We start from the raw sequence: 22216 nt of genomic DNA, 5'->3' as shown, positions 1-22216 counted from the left end.
CTATACTGATAGATGTATTTGGAACTCTAAATCAAACACGGTTTGTGCTAGCTTCTTGAAACTTGACACAAAAAAGCAGTTTCACGTTCTATCTCTATGTTCTGTTTCCTCTTGATGTAGCCCTAAGCAGTGACTGGGGAGAAACACTTTCATTGAAAGGGGTTGCCAAGCTTCCAAAAATTACGAGTCTCCAGAAATCTCAGCAACTATTTTTTCACCCAAACTGGATGACACTTTCAGGTAATGATCAGTACACTAAGCCCACTTGGTTCCCCAAATTTCGTTCTTCTATGTTGAAGTGTCCGTTTCCAGTAACTTTTTGAATTTTGGCGTTTCACTCTGTTTTCTCCTATACTGAGAGATGTATTTGGAACTCTAAATCAAACACGGTTTGTGCTAGCTTCTTGAAACTTGACACAATAAAGCAGTTTCAGGTACTATCTCTATGTTCTTTTTCCTCTTGATGTAGCCCTAAGCAGTGACTGGGGAGAAACACTTTCATTGAAAGGGGTTGCCAAGCTTCCAAAAATTACGAGTCTCCAGAAATCTCAGCAACTATTTTTTCACCCAAACTGGATGACACTTTCAGGTAATGATCAGTACACTAAGCCCACTTGGTTCCCCAAATTTTGTTCTTCTATGTTGAAGCGTTCGTTTCCAGTAACAGTTTAAATTTTGGCGTTTCACTCTGTGTTCTCCTATACTGATAGATGTATTTGGAACTCTAAATCAAACACGGTTTGTGCTAGCTTCTTGAAACTTGACACAATAAAGCAGTTTCACGTTCTATCTCTATGTTCTGTTTCCTCTTGATGTAGCCCTAAGCAGTGACTGGGGAGAAACACTTTCATTGAAAGGGGTTGCCAAGCTTCCAAAAATTACGAGTCTCCAGAAATCTCAGCAACTATTTTTTCACCCAAACTGGATGACACTTTCAGGTAATGATCAGTACACTAAGCCCACTTGGTTCCCCAAATTTCGTTCTTCTATGTTGAAGTGTCCGCTTCCAGTAACAGTTTGAATTTTGGCGTTTCACTCTGTTTTCTCCTATACTGAGAGATGTATTTGGAACTCTAAATCAAACACGGTTTGTGCTAGCTTCTTGAAACTTGACACAATAAAGCAGTTTCAGGTACTATCTCTATGTTCTTTTTCCTCTTGATGTAGCCCTAAGCAGTGACTGGGGAGAAACACTTTCATTGAAAGGGGTTGCCAAGCTTCCAAAAATTACGAGTCTCCAGAAATCTCAGCAACTATTTTTTCACCCAAACTGGATGATACTTTCATGTAATGATCAGTACACTAAGCCCACTTGGTTCCCCAAATTTCATTCTTCTATGTTGAAGCGTTCGTTTCCAGTAACAGTTTGAATTTTGGCGTTTCACTCTGTGTTCTCCTATACTGATAGATGTATTTGGAACTCTAAATCAAACACGGTTTGTGCTAGCTTCTTGAAACTTGACACAATAAAGCAGTTTCACGTTCTATCTCTATGTTCTGTTTCCTCTTGATGTAGCCCTAAGCAGTGACTGGGGAGAAACACTTTCATTGAAAGGGGTTGCCAAGCTTCCAAAAATTACGAGTCTCCAGAAATCTCAGCAACTATTTTTTCACCCAAACTGGATGACACTTTCAGGTAATGATCAGTACACTAAGCCCACTTGGTTCCCCAAATTTCGTTCTTCTATGTTGAAGCGTTCGTTTCCAGTAACAGTTTGAATTTTGGCGTTTCACTCTGTGTTCTCCTATACTGATAGATGTATTTGGAACTCTAAATCAAACACGGTTTGTGCTAGCTTCTTGAAACTTGACACAATAAAGCAGTTTCACGTTCTATCTCTATGTTCTGTTTCCTCTTGATGTAGCCCTAAGCAGTGACTGGGGAGAAACACTTTCATTGAAAGGGGTTGCCAAGCTTCCAAAAATTACGAGTCTCCAGAAACCTCAGCAACTATTTTTTCACCCAAACTGGATGATACTTTCAGGTAATGATCAGTACACTAAGCCCACTTGGTTCCCCAAATTTCGTTCTTCTATGTTGAAGTGTCTGTTTCCAGTAACTTTTTGAATTTTGGCGTTTCACTCTGTTTTCTCCTATACTGAGAGATGTATTTGGAACTCTAAATCAAACACGGTTTGTGCTAGCTTCTTGAAACTTGACACAATAAAGCAGTTTCAGGTACTATCTCTATGTTCTTTTTCCTCTTGATGTAGCCCTAAGCAGTGACTGGGGAGAAACACTTTCATTGAAAGGGGTTGCCAAGCTTCCAAAAATTACGAGTCTCCAGAAATCTCAGCAACTATTTTTTCACCCAAACTGGATGACACTTTCAGGTAATGATCAGTACACTAAGCCCACTTGGTTCCCCAAATTTCGTTCTTCTATGTTGAAGCGTTCGTTTCCAGTAACAGTTCGAATTTTGGCGTTTCACTCTGTTTTCTCCTATACTGATACATGTATTTGGAACTCTAAATCAAACACGGTTTGTGCTAGCTTCTTGAAACTTGACACAATAAAGCAGTTTCACGTTCTCTCTCTATGTTCTGTTTCCTTTTGATGTAGCCCTAAGCAGTGACTGGGGAGAAACACTTTCATTGAAAGGGGTTGCCAAGCTTCCAAAAATTACGAGTCTCCAGAAATCTCAGCAACTATTTTTTCACCCAAACTGGATGACACTTTCAGGTAATGATCAGTACACTAAGCCCACTTGGTTCCCCAAATTTCGTTCTTCTATGTTGAAGCGTTGGTTTCCAGTAACAGTTTGAATTTTGGCGTTTCACTCTGTTTTCTCCTGTACTGATAGATGTATTTGGAACTCTAAATCAAACACGGTTTGTGCTAGCTTCTTGAAACTTGACACAATAAAGCAGTTTCACGTTCTATCTCTATGTTCTTTTTCCTCTTGATGTAGCCCTAAGCAGTGACTGGGGAGAAACACTTTCATTGAAAGGGGTTGCCAAGCTTCCAAAAATTACGAGTCTCCAGAAATCTCAGCAACTATTTTTTCACCAAACTGGATGATACTTTCAGGTAATGATCAGTACACTAAGCCCACTTGGTTCCCCAAATTTCGTTATTCTATGTTGAAGCGTTCGTTTCCAGTAACAGTTTGAATTTTGGCGTTTCACTCTGTTTTCTCCTATACTGATAGATGTATTTGGAACTCTAAATCAAACACGGTTTGTGCTAGCTTCTTGAAACTTGACACAATAAAGCAGTTTCACGTTCTATCTCTATGTTCTCTTTCCTCTTGATGTAGCCCTAAGCAGTGACTGGGGAGAAACACTTTCATTGAAAGGGGTTGCCAAGCTTCCAAAATTTACGAGTCTCCAGAAACCTCAGCAACTATTTTTTCACCAAACTGGATGATACTTTCAGGTAATGATTAGTACACTAAGCCCACTTGGTTCCCCAAATTTCGTTCTTCTATGTTGAAGCATTCGTTTCCAGTAACAGTTTGAATTCTGGCGTTTCACTCTGTTTTCTCCTATACTGATAGATGTATTTGGAACTCTAAATCAAACACGGTTTGTGCTAGCTTCTTGAAACTTGACACAATAAAGCAGTTTCACGTTCTATCTCTATGTTCTGTTTCCTCTTGATGTAGCCCTAAGCAGTGACTGGGGAGAAACAGTTTCATTGAAAGGGGTTGCCAAGCTTCCAAAAATTACGAGTCTCCAGAAATCTCAGCAACTATTTTTTCACCCAAACTGGATGACACTTTCAGGTAATGATCAGTACACTAAGCCCACTTGGTTCCCCAAATTTCGTTCTTCTATGTTGAAGCGTTCGTTTCCAGTAACAGTTTGAATTTTGGCGTTTCACTCTGTTTTCTCCTATACTGATAGATGTATTTGGAACTCTAAATCAAACACGGTTTGTGCTAGCTTCTTGAAACTTGACACAATAAAGCAGTTTCACGTTCTATCTCTATGTTCTTTTTCCTCTTGATGTAGCCCTAAGCAGTGACTGGGGAGAAACACTTTCATTGAAAGGGGTTGCCAAGCTTCCAAAAATTACGAGTCTCCAGAAATCTCAGCAACTATTTTTTCACCCAAACTGGATGACACTGTCAGGTAATGATCAGTACACTAAGCCCACTTGGTTCCCCAAATTTCGTTCTTCTATGTTGAAGCGTTCGTTTCCAGTAACAGTTCGAATTTTGGCGTTTCACTCTGTTTTCTCCTATACTGATACATGTATTTGGAACTCTAAATCAAACACGGTTTGTGCTAGCTTCTTGAAACTTGACACAATAAAGCAGTTTCACGTTCTCTCTCTATGTTCTGTTTCCTTTTGATGTAGCCCTAAGCAGTGACTGGGGAGAAACACTTTCATTGAAAGGGGTTGCCAAGCTTCCAAAAAGTACGAGTCTCCAGAAATCTCAGCAACTATTTTTTCACCCAAACTGGATGACACTTTCAGGTAATGATCAGTACACTAAGCCAACTTGGTTCCCCAAATTTCGTTCTTCTATGTTGAAGCGTTCGTTTCCAGTAACAGTTTGAATTTTGGCGTTTCACTCTGTTTTCTCCTATACTGATAGATGTATTTGGAACTCTAAATCAAACACGGTTTGTGCTAGCTTCTTGAAACTTGACACAATAAAGCAGTTTCACGTTCTATCTCTATGTTCTGTTTCCTCTTGATGTAGCCCTAAGCAGTGACTGGGGAGAAACACTTTCATTGAAAGGGGTTGCCAAGCTTCCAAAATTTACGAGTCTCCAGAAATCTCAGCAACTATTTTTTCACCCAAACTGGATGATACTTTCAGGTAATGATCAGTACACTAAGCCCACTTGGTTCCCCAAATTTCGTTCTTCTATGTTGAAGCGTTCATTTCCAGTAACAGTTTGAATTCTGGTGTTTCACTCTGTTTTCTCCTATACTGATAGATGTATTTGGAACTCTAAATCAAACACGGTTTTTGCTAGCTTCTTGAAACTTGACACAATAAAGCAGTTTCACGTTCTATCTCTATGTTCTGTTTCCTCTTGATGTAGCCCTAAGCAGTGACAGGGGAGAAACAGTTTCATTGAAAGGGGTTGCCAAGCTTCCAAAAATTACGAGTCTCCAGAAATCTCAGCAACTATTTTTTCACCCAAACTGGATGACACTTTCAGGTAATGATCAGTACACTAAGCCCACTTGGTTCCCCAAATTTCGTTCTTCTATGTTGAAGCGTTCGTTTCCAGTAACAGTTTGAATTTTGGCGTTTCACTCTGTGTTCTCCTATACTGATACATGTATTTGGAACTCTAAATCAAACACGGTTTGTGCTATCTTCTTGAAACTTGACACAATAAAGCAGTTTCACGTTCTATCTCTATGTTCTGTTTCCTCTTGATGTAGCCCTAAGCAGTGACTGGGGAGAAACACTTTCATTGAAAGGGGTTGCCAAGTTTCCAAAAATTACGAGTCTCCAGAAATCTCAGCAACTATTTTTTCACCCAAACTGGATGACACTTTCAGGTAATGATCAGTACACTAAGCCCACTTTGTTCCCCAAATTTCGTTCTTCTATGTTGAAGCGTCCGTTTCCAGTAACAGTTTGAATTTTGGCGTTTCACTCTGTTTTCTCCTATACTGAGAGATGTATTTGGAACTCTAAATCAAACACGGTTTGTGCTAGCTTCTTGAAACTTGACACAATAAAGCAGTTTCAGGTTCTATCTCTATGTTCTTTTTCCTCTTGATGTAGCCCTAAGCAGTGACTGGGGAGAAACACTTTCATTGAAAGGGGTTGCCAAGCTTCCAAAAATTACGAGTCTCCAGAAATCTCAGCAACTATTTTTTCACCCAAACTGGATGATACTTTCAGGTAATGATCAGTACACTAAGCCCACTTGGTTCCCCAAATTTCATTCTTCTATGTTGAAGCGTTCGTTTCCAGTAACAGTTTGAATTTTGGCGTTTCACTCTGTTTTCTCCTATACTGATAGATGTATTTGGAACTCTAAATCAAACACTGTTTGTGCTAGCTTCTTGAAACTTGACACAATAAAGCAGTTTCACGTTCTATCTCTATGTTCTGTTTCCTCTTGATGTAGCCCTAAGCAGTGACTGGGGAGAAACACTTTCATTGAAAGGGGTTGCCAAGCTTCCAAAAATTACGAGTCTCCAGAAATCTCAGCAACTATTTTTTCACCCAAACTGGATGACACTTTCAGGTAATGATCAGTACACTAAGCCCACTTGGTTCCCCAAATTTCGTTCTTCTATGTTGAAGCATTCGTTTCCAGTAACAGTTTGAATTTTGGCGTTTCACTCTGTTTTCTCCTATACTGATAGATGTATTTGGAACTCTAAATCAAACACGGTTTGTGCTAACTTCTTGAAACTTGACACAATAAAGCAGTTTCAGGTTCTATCTCTATGTTCTTTTTCCTCTTGATGTAGCCCTAAGCAGTGACTGGGGAGAAACACTTTCATTGAAAGGGGTTGCCAAGCTTCCAAAAATTACGAGTCTCCAGAAATCTCAGCAACTATTTTTTCACCCAAACTGGATGATACTTTCAGGTAATGATCAGTACACTAAGCCCACTTGGTTCCCCAAATTTCGTTATTCTATGTTGAAGCGTTCGTTTCCAGTAACAGTTTGAATTTTGGCGTTTCACTCTGTTTTCTCCTATACTGATAGATGTATTTGGAACTCTAAATCAAACACGGTTTGTGCTAGCTTCTTGAAACTTGACACAATAAAGCAGTTTCACGTTCTATCTCTATGTTCTCTTTCCTCTTGATGTAGCCCTAAGCAGTGACTGGGGAGAAACACTTTCATTGAAAGGGGTTGCCAAGCTTCCAAAATTTACGAGTCTCCAGAAATCTCAGCAACTATTTTTTCACCCAAACTGGATGATACTTTCAGGTAATGATCAGTACACTAAGCCCACTTGGTTCCCCAAATTTCGTTATTCTATGTTGAAGCGTTCGTTTCCAGTAACAGTTTGAATTTTGGCGTTTCACTCTGTTTTCTCCTATACTGATAGATGTATTTGGAACTCTAAATCAAACACGGTTTGTGCTAGCTTCTTGAAACTTGACACAATAAAGCAGTTTCACGTTCTATCTCTATGTTCTCTTTCCTCTTGATGTAGCCCTAAGCAGTGACTGGGGAGAAACACTTTCATTGAAAGGGGTTGCCAAGCTTCCAAAATTTACGATTCTCCAGAAATCTCAGCAACTATTTTTTCACCCAAACTGGATGATACTTTCAGGTAATGATTAGTACACTAAGCCCACTTGGTTCCCCAAATTTCGTTCTTCTATGTTGAAGCATTCGTTTCCAGTAACAGTTTGAATTCTGGCGTTTCACTCTGTTTTCTCCTATACTGATAGATGTATTTGGAACTCTAAATCAAACACGGTTTGTGCTAGCTTCTTGAAACTTGACACAATAAAGCAGTTTCACGTTCTATCTCTATGTTCTGTTTCCTCTTGATGTAGCCCTAAGCAGTGACTGGGGAGAAACAGTTTCATTGAAAGGGGTTGCCAAGCTTCCAAAAATTACGAGTCTCCAGAAATCTCAGCAACTATTTTTTCACCCAAACTGGATGACACTTTCAGGTAATGATCAGTACACTAAGCCCACTTGGTTCCCCAAATTTCGTTCTTCTATGTTGAAGCGTTCGTTTCCAGTAACAGTTTGAATTTTGGCGTTTCACTCTGTTTTCTCCTATACTGATAGATGTATTTGGAACTCTAAATCAAACACGGTTTGTGCTAGCTTCTTGAAACTTGACACAATAAAGCAGTTTCACGTTCTATCTCTATGTTCTTTTTCCTCTTGATGTAGCCCTAAGCAGTGACTGGGGAGAAACACTTTCATTGAAAGGGGTTGCCAAGCTTCCAAAAATTACGAGTCTCCAGAAATCTCAGCAACTATTTTTTCACCCAAACTGGATGACACTGTCAGGTAATGATCAGTACACTAAGCCCACTTGGTTCCCCAAATTTCGTTCTTCTATGTTGAAGCGTTCGTTTCCAGTAACAGTTCGAATTTTGGCGTTTCACTCTGTTTTCTCCTATACTGATACATGTATTTGGAACTCTAAATCAAACACGGTTTGTGCTAGCTTCTTGAAACTTGACACAATAAAGCAGTTTCACGTTCTCTCTCTATGTTCTGTTTCCTTTTGATGTAGCCCTAAGCAGTGACTGGGGAGAAACACTTTCATTGAAAGGGGTTGCCAAGCTTCCAAAAAGTACGAGTCTCCAGAAATCTCAGCAACTATTTTTTCACCCAAACTGGATGACACTTTCAGGTAATGATCAGTACACTAAGCCAACTTGGTTCCCCAAATTTCGTTCTTCTATGTTGAAGCGTTCGTTTCCAGTAACAGTTTGAATTTTGGCGTTTCACTCTGTTTTCTCCTATACTGATAGATGTATTTGGAACTCTAAATCAAACACGGTTTGTGCTAGCTTCTTGAAACTTGACACAATAAAGCAGTTTCACGTTCTATCTCTATGTTCTGTTTCCTCTTGATGTAGCCCTAAGCAGTGACTGGGGAGAAACACTTTCATTGAAAGGGGTTGCCAAGCTTCCAAAATTTACGAGTCTCCAGAAATCTCAGCAACTATTTTTTCACCCAAACTGGATGATACTTTCAGGTAATGATCAGTACACTAAGCCCACTTGGTTCCCCAAATTTCTTTCTTCTATGTTGAAGCGTTCATTTCCAGTAACAGTTTGAATTCTGGTGTTTCACTCTGTTTTCTCCTATACTGATAGATGTATTTGGAACTCTAAATCAAACACGGTTTTTGCTAGCTTCTTGAAACTTGACACAATAAAGCAGTTTCACGTTCTATCTCTATGTTCTGTTTCCTCTTGATGTAGCCCTAAGCAGTGACAGGGGAGAAACAGTTTCATTGAAAAGGGTTGCCAAGCTTCCAAAAATTACGAGTCTCCAGAAATCTCAGCAACTATTTTTTCACCCAAACTGGATGACACTTTCAGGTAATGATCAGTACACTAAGCCCACTTGGTTCCCCAAATTTCGTTCTTCTATGTTGAAGCGTTCGTTTCCAGTAACAGTTTGAATTTTGGCGTTTCACTCTGTGTTCTCCTATACTGATACATGTATTTGGAACTCTAAATCAAACACGGTTTGTGCTATCTTCTTGAAACTTGACACAATAAAGCAGTTTCACGTTCTATCTCTATGTTTGTTTCCTCTTGATGTAGCCCTAAGCAGTGACTGGGGAGAAACACTTTCATTGAAAGGGGTTGCCAAGTTTCCAAAAATTACGAGTCTCCAGAAATCTCAGCAACTATTTTTTCACCCAAACTGGATGACACTTTCAGGTAATGATCAGTACACTAAGCCCACTTTGTTCCCCAAATTTCGTTCTTCTATGTTGAAGCGTCCGTTTCCAGTAACAGTTTGAATTTTGGCGTTTCACTCTGTTTTCTCCTATACTGAGAGATGTATTTGGAACTCTAAATCAAACACGGTTTGTGCTAGCTTCTTGAAACTTGACACAATAAAGCAGTTTCAGGTTCTATCTCTATGTTCTTTTTCCTCTTGATGTAGCCCTAAGCAGTGACTGGGGAGAAACACTTTCATTGAAAGGGGTTGCCAATCTTCCAAAAATTACGAGTCTCCAGAAATCTCAGCAACTATTTTTTCACCCAAACTGGATGATACTTTCAGGTAATGATCAGTACACTAAGCCAACTTGGTTCCCCAAATTTCGTTCTTCAATGTTGAAGCGTTCGTTTCCAGTAACAGTTTGAACTTTGGCGTTTCACTCTGTTTTCTCCTATACTGATAGATGTATTTGGAACTCTAAATCAAACACTGTTTGTGCTAGCTTCTTGAAACTTGACACAATATAGCAGTTTCAGGTTCTATCTCTATGTTCTGTTTCCTCTTGATGTAGCCCTAAGCAGTGACTGGGGAGAAACAGTTTCATTATAAGGGGTTGCCAAGCTTCCAAAAATTACGAGTCTCCAGAAATCTCAGCAACTATTTTTTCACCCAAACTGGATGACACTTTCAGGTAATGATCAGTACACTAAGCCCACTTGGTTCCCCAAATTTCGTTCTTCTATGTTGAAGCGTTCGTTTCCAGTAACAGTTTGAATTTTGGCGTTTCACTCTGTTTTCTCCTATACTGATAGATGTATTTGGAACTCTAAATCAAACACGGTTTGTGCTAGCTTCTTGAAACTTGACACAATAAAGCAGGTTCACGTTCTATCTCTATGTTCTTTTTCCTCTTGATGTAGCCCTAAGCAGTGACTGGGGAGAAACACTTTCATTGAAAGGGGTTGCCAAGCTTCCAAAAATTACGAGTCTCCAGAAATCTCAGCAACTATTTTTTCACCCAAACTGGATGATACTTTCAGGTAATGATCAGTACACTAAGCCAACTTGGTTCCCCAAATTACGTTCTTCTATGTTGAAGCGTTCGTTTCCAGTAACAGTTTGAATTTTGGCGTTTCACTCTGTTTTCTCCTATACTGATAGATGTATTTGGAACTCTAAATCAAACACTGTTTGTGCTAGCTTCTTGAAACTTGACACAATAAAGCAGTTTCACGTTCTATCTCTATGTTATGTTTCCTCTTGATGTAGCCCTAAGCAGTGACTGAGGAGAAACACTTTCATTGAAAGGGGTTGCCAAGCTTCCAAAAATTACGAGACTCCAGAAATCTCAGCAACTATTTTTTCACCCAAACTGGATGACACTTTCAGGTAATGATCAGTACACTAAGCCCACTTGGTTCCCAAAATTTCGTTCTTCTATGTTGAAGCGTTCGTTTCCAGTAACAGTTTGAATTTTGGCGTTTCACCCTGTTTTCTCCTATACTGATAGATGTATTTAGAACTCTAAATCAAACACGGTTTGTGCTAGCTTCTTGAAACTTGACACAATAAAGCAGTTTCAGGTTCTATCTATATGTTCTGTTTCCTCTTGATGTAGCCCTAAGCAGTGACTGGGGAGAAACACTTTCATTGAAAGGGGTTGCCAAGCTTCCAAAAATTACGAGTCTCCAGAAATCTCAGCAGCTATTTTTTCACCCAAACTGGATGACACTTTCAGGTCATGATCAGTACACTAAGCCCACTTGGTTCCCCAAATTTCGTTCTTCTATGTTGAAGCGTTCGTTTCCAGTAACAGTTTGAATTTTGGCGTTTCACTCTGTTTTCTCCTATACTGATAGATGTATTTGGAACTCTAAATCAAACATGGTTTGTGCTAGCTTCTTGACACTTGACACAATAAAGCAGTTTCAGGTTCTATCTCTATGTTCTTTTTCCTCTTGATGTAGCCCTAAGCAGTGACTGGGGAGAAACACTTTCATTGAAAGGGGTTGCCAAGCTTCCAAAAATTACGAGTCTCCAGAAATCTCAGCAACTATTTTTTCACCCAAACTGGATGATACTTTCAGGTAATGATCAGTACACTAAGCCCACTTGGTTCCCCAAATTTCGTTCTTCTATGTTGAAGCGTTCCTTTCCAGTAACAGTTTGAATTTTGGCGTTTCACTCTGTTTTCTCCTATACTGATAGATGTATTTGGAACTCTAAATCAAACACGGTTTGTGCTAGCTTCTTGAAACTTGACACAATAAAGCAGTTTCACGTTCTATCTCTATGTTCTGTTTCCTCTTGATGTAGCCCTAAGCAGTGACTGGGGAGAAACACTTTCATTGAAAGGGGTTGCCAAGCTTCCAAAAATTACGAGTCTCCAGAAATCTCAGCAACTATTTTTCCACCCAAACTGGATGACACTTTCAGGTAATGATCAGTACACTAAGCCCACTTGGTTCCCCAAATTTAGTTCTTCTATGTTGAAGCGTTCGTTTCCAGTAACAGATTGAATTTTGGCGTTTCACTCTGTTTTCTCCTATACTGATAGATGTATTTGGAACTCTAAATCAAACACGGTTTGTGCTAGCTTCTTGAAACTTGACACAATAAAGCAGTTTCACGTTCTATCTCTAGGTTCTTTTTCCTCTTGATGTAGCCCTAAGCAGTGACTGGGGAGAAACACTTTCATTGAAAGGGGTTGCCAAGCTTCCAAAAATTACGAGTCTCCAGAAATCTCAGCAACTATTTTTTCACCCAAACTGGATGACACTTTCAGGTAATGATCAGTACACTAAGCCCACTTGGTTCCCCAAATTTCGTTCTTCTACGTTGAAGCGTTCGTTTCCAGTAACAGTTTGAATTTTGGCGTTTCACTCTGTTTTCTCCTATACTGATAGATGTATTTGGAACTCTAAATCAAACACGGTTTGTGCTAGCTTCTTGAAACTTGACACAATAAACCAGTTTCACGTTGTATCTCTATGTTCTGTTTGCTCTTGATGTAGCCCTAAGCAGTGACTGGGGAGAAACACTTTCATTGAAAGGGGTTGCCAAGCTTCCAAAAATTACGAGTCTCCAGAAATCTCAGCAACTATTTTTTCACCAAAACTGGATAATACTTTCAGGTAATGATCAGTATACTAAGCCCACTTGGTTCCCCAAATTTCGTTTTTCTATGTTGAAGCGTTCGTTTCCAGTAACAGTTTGAATTTTGGCGTTTCACTCTGTGTTCTTTTATACTGATAGATGTATTTGGAACTCTAAATCAAACACGGTTTGTGCTAGCTTCTTGAAACTTGACACAATAAAGCAGTTTCAAGTTCTATCTCGATGTTCTGTTTCCTCTTGATGTAGACCTAAGCAGTGACTGGGGAGAAACACTTTCATTGAAAGGGGTTGCCAAGCTTCCAAAAATTACGAGTCTTCAGAAATGTCAGCAACTATTTTTTCACCCAAACTGGATGATACTTTCAGGTAATGATCAATACACTAAGCCCACTTGGTTCCCCAAATTTCGTTCTTCTATGTTGAAGCGTTCGTTTCCAGTAACAGTTTGAATTTTGGCGTTTCACTCTGTTTTCTCCTATACTGATAGATGTATTTGGAATTCTAAATCAAATACGGTTTGTGATAGCTTCTTGAAAGTTGACACAATAAAGCAGTTTCACGTTCTATCTCTATGTTCTGTTTCCTCTTGATGTAACCCTCAGCAGTGACTGGGGAGAAACACTTTCATTGAAAGGGGTTGCCAAGCTTCCAAAAATTACGAGTCTCCAGAAATCTCAGCAACTATTTTTTCATCCAAACTGGATGACACTTTCAGGTAATGATCAGTACACTAAGCCCACTTGGTTCCCCAAATTTCGTTCTTCTATGTTGAAGCGTTCGTTTCCAGTAACAGTTTGAATTTTGGCGTTTCACTCTGTTTTCTCCTATATTGGTAGATGTATTTGGAACTCTAAATCAAACACGGTTTGTGCTAGCTTCTTGAAACTTGACACAAGAAAGCAGTTTCACGTTCTATCTGTATGTACTGTTTCCTCTTGATGTCACCCTCAGCAGTGCCTGGGGAGAAACACTTTCATTGAAAGGGGTTGCCAAGCTTCCAAAAATTATGAGTCTCCAGAAATCTCAGCAACTATTTTTTCACCCAAACTGGATGACACTTTCAAGTAATGATCAGTACACTAAGCCCACTTGGTTCCCCAAATTTCGTTCTTCTATGTTGAAGCGTTCGTTTCCAGTAACAGTTTGAATTTTGGCGTTTCACTCTGTTTTCTCCTATATTGGTAGATGTATTTGGAACTCTAAATCAAACACGGTTTGTGCTAGCTTCTTGAAACTTGACACAATAAACCAGTTTCACGTTCTATCTCTAGGTTCTTTTTCCTCTTGAATAGCCCTAAGCAGTGACTGGGGAGAAACACTTTCATTGAAAGGGGTTGCCAAGCTTCCAAAAATTACGAGTCTCCAGAAATCTCAGCAACTATTTTTTCACCCAAACTGGATGATACGTTCAGGTAATGATCAGTACACTAAGCCCACTTGGTTCCCCAAATTTCGTTCTTCTATATTGAAGCGTTCATTTCCAGTAACAGTTTGAATTTTGGCGTTTCACTCTGTGTTCTCCTATACTGATAGATGTATTTGGAACTCTAAATCAAACACGGTTTGTGCTAGCTTCTTTAAACTTGAAACAATAAAGCAGTTTCACGTTCTATCTCTATGTTCTGTTTCCTCTTGATGTAGCCCTAAGCAGTGACTGGGGAGAAACACTTTCATTGAAAGGGGTTGCCAAGCTTCCAAAAATTACGAGTCTCCAGAAATCTCAGCAACTATTTTTCCACCCAAACTGGATGACACTTTCAGGTAATGATCAGTACACTAAGCCCACTTGGTTCCCCAAATTTCGTTCTTCTATGTTGAAGCGTTCGTTTCCAGTAACAGTTTGAATTTTGGCGTTTCACTCTGTTTTCTCCTATACTGATAGATGTATTTGGAACTCTAAATCAAACACGGTTTGTGCTAGCTTCTTGAAATTTGACACAATAAAGCAGATTCACGTTCTATCTCTATGTTCTGTTTCCTCTTGATGTAGCCCTAAGCAGTGACTGGCGAGAAACACTTTCATTGAAAGGGGTTGCCAAGCTTCCAAAAATTACGAGTCTCCAGAAATCTCAGCAACTATTTTTCCACCCAAACTGGATGACACTTTCAGGTAATGATCAGTACACTAAGCCCACTTGGTTCCCCAAATTTAGTTCTTCTATGTTGAAGCGTTCGTTTCCAGTAACAGATTGAATTTTGGCGTTTCACTCTGTTTTCTCCTATACTGATAGATGTATTTGGAACTCTAAATCAAACACGGTTTGTGCTAGCTTCTTGAAACTTGACACAATAAAGCAGTTTCACGTTCTATCTCTAGGTTCTTTTTCCTCTTGATGTAGCCCTAAGCAGTGACTGGGGAGAAACACTTTCATTGAAAGGGGTTGCCAAGCTTCCAAAAATTACGAGTCTCCAGAAATCTCAGCAACTATTTTTTCACCCAAACTGGATGACACTTTCAGGTAATGATCAGTACACTAAGCCCACTTGGTTCCCCAAATTTCATTCTTCTATGTTGAAGCGTTCGTTTCCAGTATCAGTTTGAATTTTGGCGTTTCACTCTGTGTTCTCCTATACTGATAGATATATTTGGAACTCTAAATCAAACACGGTTTGTGCTAGCTTCTTGAAACTTGACACAATAAAGCAGTTTCACGTTCTATCTCTATGTTCTGTTTCCTCTTGATGTAGCCCTAAGCAGTGACTGGGGAGAAACACTTTCATTGAAAGGGGTTGCCAAGCTTCCAAAAATTACGAGTCTCCAGAAATCTCAGCAACTATTTTTCCACCCAAACTGGATGACACTTTCAGGTAATGATCAGTACACTAAGCCCACTTGGTTCCCCAAATTTAGTTCTTCTATGTTGAAGCGTTCGTTTCCAGTAACAGATTGAATTTTGGCGTTTCACTCTGTTTTCTCCTATACTGATAGATGTATTTGGAACTCTAAATCAAACACGGTTTGTGCTAGCTTCTTGAAACTTGACACAATAAAGCAGTTTCACGTTCTATCTCTAGGTTCTTTTTCCTCTTGATGTAGCCCTAAGCAGTGACTGGGGAGAAACACTTTCATTGAAAGGGGTTGCCAAGCTTCCAAAAATTACGAGTCTCCAGAAATCTCAGCAACTATTTTTTCACCCAAACTGGATGATACTTTCAGGTAATGATCAGTACACTAAGCCCACTTGGTTCCCCAAATTTCATTCTTCTATGTTGAAGCGTTCGTTTCCAGTAACAGTTTGAATTTTGGCGTTTCACTCTGTGTTCTCCTATACTGATAGATGTATTTGCAACTCTAAATCAAACACGGTTTGTGCTAGCTTCTTGAAACTTGACACAATAAACCAGTTTCACGTTCTATCTCTATGTTCTGTTTCCTCTTGATGTAGCCCTAAGCAGTGACTGGGGAGAAACACTTTCATTGAAAGGGGTTGCCAAGCTTCCAAAAATTACGAGTCTCCAGAAATCTCAGCAACTATTTTTTCACCCAAACTGGATGACACTTTCAGGTAATGATCAGTACACTAAGCCCACTTGGTTCCCCAAATTTCGTTCTTCTACGTTGAAGCGTTCGTTTCCAGTAACAGTTTGAATTTTGGCGTTTCACTCTGTTTTCTCCTATACTGATAGATGTATTTGGAACTCTAAATCAAACACGGTTTGTGCTAGCTTCTTGAAACTTGACACAATAAACCAGTTTCACGTTGTATCTCTATGTTCTGTTTGCTCTTGATGTAGCCCTAAGCAGTGACTGGGGAGAAACACTTTCATTGAAAGGGGTTGCCAAGCTTCCAAAAATTACGAGTCTCCAGAAATCTCAGCAACTATTTTTTCACCAAAACTGGATAATACTTTCAGGTAATGATCAGTATACTAAGCCCACTTGGTTCCCCAAATTTCGTTTTTCTATGTTGAAGCGTTCGTTTCCAGTAACAGTTTGAATTTTGGCGTTTCACTCTGTGTTCTTTTATACTGATAGATGTATTTGGAACTCTAAATCAAACACGGTTTGTGCTAGCTTCTTGAAACTTGACACAATAAAGCAGTTTCAAGTTCTATCTCGATGTTCTGTTTCCTCTTGATGTAGACCTAAGCAGTGACTGGGGAGAAACACTTTCATTGAAAGGGGTTGCCAAGCTTCCAAAAATTACGAGTCTTCAGAAATGTCAGCAACTATTTTTTCACCCAAACTGGATGATACTTTCAGGTAATGATCAATACACTAAGCCCACTTGGTTCCCCAAATTTCGTTCTTCTATGTTGAAGCGTTCGTTTCCAGTAACAGTTTGAATTTTGGCGTTTCACTCTGTTTTCTCCTATACTGATAGATGTATTTGGAATTCTAAATCAAATACGGTTTGTGATAGCTTCTTGAAAGTTGACACAATAAAGCAGTTTCACGTTCTATCTCTATGTTCTGTTTCCTCTTGATGTAACCCTCAGCAGTGACTGGGGAGAAACACTTTCATTGAAAGGGGTTGCCAAGCTTCCAAAAATTACGAGTCTCCAGAAATCTCAGCAACTATTTTTTCATCCAAACTGGATGACACTTTCAGGTAATGATCAGTACACTAAGCCCACTTGGTTCCCCAAATTTCGTTCTTCTATGTTGAAGCGTTCGTTTCCAGTAACAGTTTGAATTTTGGCGTTTCACTCTGTTTTCTCCTATATTGGTAGATGTATTTGGAACTCTAAATCAAACACGGCTTGTGCTAGCTTCTTGAAACTTGACACAAGAAAGCAGTTTCACGTTCTATCTCTATGTACTGTTTCCTCTTGATGTCACCCTCAGCAGTGCCTGGGGAGAAACACTTTCATTGAAAGGGGTTGCCAAGCTTCCAAAAATTACGAGTCTCCAGAAATCTCAGCAACTATTTTTTCACCCAAACTGGATGACACTTTCAGGTAATGATCAGTACACTAAGCCCACTTGGTTCCCCAAATTTCGTTCTTCTATGTTGAAGCGTTCGTTTCCAGTAACAGTTTGAATTTTGGCGTTTCACTCTGTTTTCTCCTATATTGGTAGATGTATTTGGAACTCTAAATCAAACACGGTTTGTGCTAGCTTCTTGAAACTTGACACAATAAAGCAGTTTCACGTTCTATCTCTATGTTCTGTTTCCTCTTGATGTAGCCCTAAGCAGTGACTGGGGAGAAACACTTTCATTGAAAGGGGTTGCCAAGCTTCCAAAAATTACGAGTCTCCAGAAATCTCAGCAACTATTTTTTCACCCAAACTGGATGATACTTTCAGGTAATGATCAGTACACTAAGCCCACTTGGTTCCCCAAATTTCGTTCTTCTATATTGAAGCATTCGTTTCCAGTAACAGTTTGAATTTTGGCGTTTCACTCTATGTTCTCCTATACTGATAGATGTATTTGGAACTCTAAATCAAACACGGTTTGTGCTAGCTTCTTGAAACTTGACACAATAAAGCAGTTTCACGTTCTATCTCTATGTTCTGTTTCCTCTTGATGTAGCCCTAAGCAGTGACTGAGGAGAAACACTTTCATTGAAAGGGGTTGCCAAGCTTCCAAAAATTACGAGTCTCCAGAAATCTCAGCAACTATTTTTCCACCCAAACTGGATGACACTTTCAGGTAATGATCAGTACACTAAGCCCACTTGGTTCCCCAAATTTCGTTCTTCTATGTTGAAGCGTTCGTTTCCAGTAACAGTTTGAATTTTGGCGTTTCACTCTGTTTTCTCCTATACTGATAGATGTATTTGGAACTCTAATTCAAACACGGTTAGTGCTAGCTTCTTGAAACTTGACACAATAAAGCAGTTTCACGTTCTGTCTCTATGTTCTTTTTCCTCTTTATGTAACCCTCAGCAGTGAATGTGGAGAAACACTTTCATTGAAAGGGGTTGCCAAGCTTCCAAAAATTACGAGTCTCCAGAATTCTCAGCAACTATTTTTTCACCCAAACTGGATGATACTTTCAGGTAATGATCAGTACACTAAGCCCACTTGGTTCCCCAAATTTCGTTCTTCTATGTTGAAGCGTTCCTTTCCAGTAACAGTTTGAATTTTGGCGTTTCACTCTGTTTTCTCCTATACTGATAGATGTATTTGGAACTCTAAATCAAACACGGTTTGTGCTAGCTTCTTGAAATTTGACACAATAAAGCAGATTCACGTTCTATCTCTATGTTCTGTTTCCTCTTGATGTAGCCCTAAGCAGTGACTGGCGAGAAACACTTTCATTGAAAGGGGTTGCCAAGCTTCCAAAAATTACGAGTCTCCAGAAATCTCAGCAACTATTTTTTCACCCAAACTGGATGACACTTTCAAGTAATGATTAGTACACTAAGCTCACTTGGTTCCCCAAATTTCATTCTTCTATGTTGAAGCGTTCGTTTCCAGTAACAGATTGAATTTTGGCGTTTCACTCTGTTTTCTCCTATACTGATAGATGTATTTGGAACTCTAAATCAAACACGGTTTGTGCTAGCTTCTTGAAACTTGACACAATAAAGCAGTTTCACGTTCTATCTCTATGTTCTGTTTCCTCTTGATGTAGCCCTAAGCAGTGACTGGGGAGAAACACTTTCATTGAAAGGGGTTGCCAAGCTTCCAAAAATTACGAGTCTCCAGAAATCTCAGCAACTATTTTTTCACCAAAACTGGATAATACTTTCAGGTAATGATCAGTATACTAAGCCCACTTGGTTCCCCAAATTTCGTTTTTCTATGTTGAAGCGTTCGTTTCCAGTAACAGTTTGAATTTTGGCGTTTCACTCTGTGTTCTTTTATACTGATAGATGTATTTGGAACTCTAAATCAAACACGGTTTGTGCTAGCTTCTTGAAACTTGACACAATAAAGCAGTTTCAAGTTCTATCTCGATGTTCTGTTTCCTCTTGATGTAGACCTAAGCAGTGACTGGGGAGAAACACTTTCATTGAAAGGGGTTGCCAAGCTTCCAAAAATTACGAGTCTTCAGAAATGTCAGCAACTATTTTTTCACCCAAACTGGATGATACTTTCAGGTAATGATCAATACACTAAGCCCACTTGGTTCCCCAAATTTCGTTCTTCTATGTTGAAGCGTTCGTTTCCAGTAACAGTTTGAATTTTGGCGTTTCACTCTGTTTTCTCCTATACTGATAGATGTATTTGGAATTCTAAATCAAATACGGTTTGTGATAGCTTCTTGAAAGTTGACACAATAAAGCAGTTTCACGTTCTATCTCTATGTTCTGTTTCCTCTTGATGTAACCCTCAGCAGTGACTGGGGAGAAACACTTTCATTGAAAGGGGTTGCCAAGCTTCCAAAAATTACGAGTCTCCAGAAATCTCAGCAACTATTTTTTCATCCAAACTGGATGACACTTTCAGGTAATGATCAGTACACTAAGCCCACTTGGTTCCCCAAATTTCGTTCTTCTATGTTGAAGCGTTCGTTTCCAGTAACAGTTTGAATTTTGGCGTTTCACTCTGTTTTCTCCTATATTGGTAGATGTATTTGGAACTCTAAATCAAACACGGTTTGTGCTAGCTTCTTGAAACTTGACACAAGAAAGCAGTTTCACGTTCTATCTCTATGTACTGTTTCCTCTTGATGTCACCCTCAGCAGTGCCTGGGGAGAAACACTTTCATTGAAAGGGGTTGCCAAGCTTCCAAAAATTACGAGTCTCCAGAAATCTCAGCAACTATTTTTTCACCCAAACTGGATGACACTTTCAGGTAATGATCAGTACACTAAGCCCACTTGGTTCCCCAAATTTCGTTCTTCTATGTTGAAGCGTTCGTTTCCAGTAACAGTTTGAATTTTGGCGTTTCACTCTGTTTTCTCCTATATTGGTAGATGTATTTGGAACTCTAAATCAAACACGGTTTGTGCTAGCTTCATGAAACTTGACACAATAAAGCAGTTTCACGTTCTATCTCTATGTTCTGTTTCCTCTTGATGTAGCCCTAAGCAGTGACTGGGGAGAAACACTTTCATTGAAAGGGGTTGCCAAGCTTCCAAAAATTACGAGTCTCCAGAAATCTCAGCAACTATATTTTCACCCAAACTGGATGATACTTTCAGGTAATGATCAGTACACTAAGCCCACTTGGTTCCCCAAATTTCGTTCTTCTATATTGAAGCATTCGTTTCCAGTAACAGTTTGAATTTTGGCGTTTCACTCTGTGTTCTCCTATACTGATAGATGTATTTGGAACTCTAAATCAAACACGGTTTGTGCTAGCTTCTTGAAACTTGACACAATAAAGCAGTTTCACGTTCTATCTCTATGTTCTGTTTCCTCTTGATGTAGCCCTAAGCAGTGACTGGGGAGAAACACTTTCATTGAAAGGGGTTGCCAAGCTTCCAAAAATTACGAGTCTCCAGAAATCTCAGCAACTATTTTTCCACCCAACCTGGATGACACTTTCAGGTAATGATCAGTACACTAAGCCCACTTGGTTCCCCAAATTTCGTTCTTCTATGTTGAAGCGTTCGTTTCCAGTAACAGTTTGAATTTTGGCGTTTCACTCTGTTTTCTCCTATACAGATAGATGTATTTGGAACTCTAATTCAAACACGGTTAGTGCTAGCTTCTTGAAACTTGACACAATAAAGCAGTTTCACGTTCTGTCTCTATGTTCTTTTTCCTCTTTATGTAACCCTCAGCAGTGAATGTGGAGAAACACTTTCATTGAAAGGGGTTGCCAAGCTTCCAAAAATTACGAGTCTCCAGAATTCTCAGCAACTATTTTTTCACCCAAACTGGATGATACTTTCAGGTAATGATCAGTACACTAAGCCCACTTGGTTCCCCAAATTTCGTTCTTCTATGTTGAAGCGTTCCTTTCCAGTAACAGTTTGAATTTTGGCGTTTCACTCTGTTTTCTCCTATACTGATAGATGTATTTGGAACTCTAAATCAAACACGGTTTGTGCTAGCTTCTTGAAATTTGACACAATAAAGCAGATTCACGTTCTATCTCTATGTTCTGTTTCCTCTTGATGTAGCCCTAAGCAGTGACTGGCGAGAAACACTTTCATTGAAAGGGGTTGCCAAGCTTCCAAAAATTACGAGTCTCCAGAAATCTCAGCAACTATTTTTTCACCCAAACTGGATGACACTTTCAAGTAATGATCAGTACACTAAGCTCACTTGGTTCCCCAAATTTCATTCTTCTATGTTGAAGCGTTCGTTTCCAGTAACAGATTGAATTTTGGCGTTTCACTCTGTTTTCTCCTATACTGATAGATGTATTTGGAACTCTAAATCAAACACGGTTTGTGCTAGCTTCTTGAAACTTGACACAATAAAGCAGTTTCACGTTCTATCTCTATGTTCTTTTTCCTCTTGATGTAGCCCTAAGCAGTGACTGGGGAGGAACACTTTCATTGAAAGGGGTTGCCAAGCTTCCAAAAATTAGGAGTCTCCAGAAATCTCAGCAACTATTTTTTCACCCAAACTGGATGATACTTTCAGGTAATGATCAGTACACTAAGCCCACTTGGTTCCCCAAATTTCGTTCTTCTATGTTGAAGCGTTCGTTTCCAGTATCAGTTTGAATTTTGGCGTTTCACTCTGTGTTCTCCTATACTGATAGATGTATTTGGAACTCTAAATCAAACACGGTTTGTGCTAGCTTCTTGAAATTTGACACAATAAACCAGTTTCACGTTGTATCTCTATGTTCTGTTTGCTCTTGATGTAGCCCTAAGCTGTGACTGGGGAGAAACACTTTCATTGAAAGGGGTTGCCAAGCTTCCAAAAATTACGAGTCTCCAGAAATCTCAGCAACTATTTTTTCACCAAAACTGGATGATA

This window comes from Spermophilus citellus (assembly GCF_964194105.1).
Source record: "Spermophilus citellus genome assembly, chromosome: 3".
In the NCBI taxonomy this organism is placed as follows: domain Eukaryota; kingdom Metazoa; phylum Chordata; class Mammalia; order Rodentia; family Sciuridae; genus Spermophilus; species Spermophilus citellus.
The sequence above is the reverse complement of the archived record's forward strand: the minus strand, read 5'-3'. Positions refer to the sequence as shown.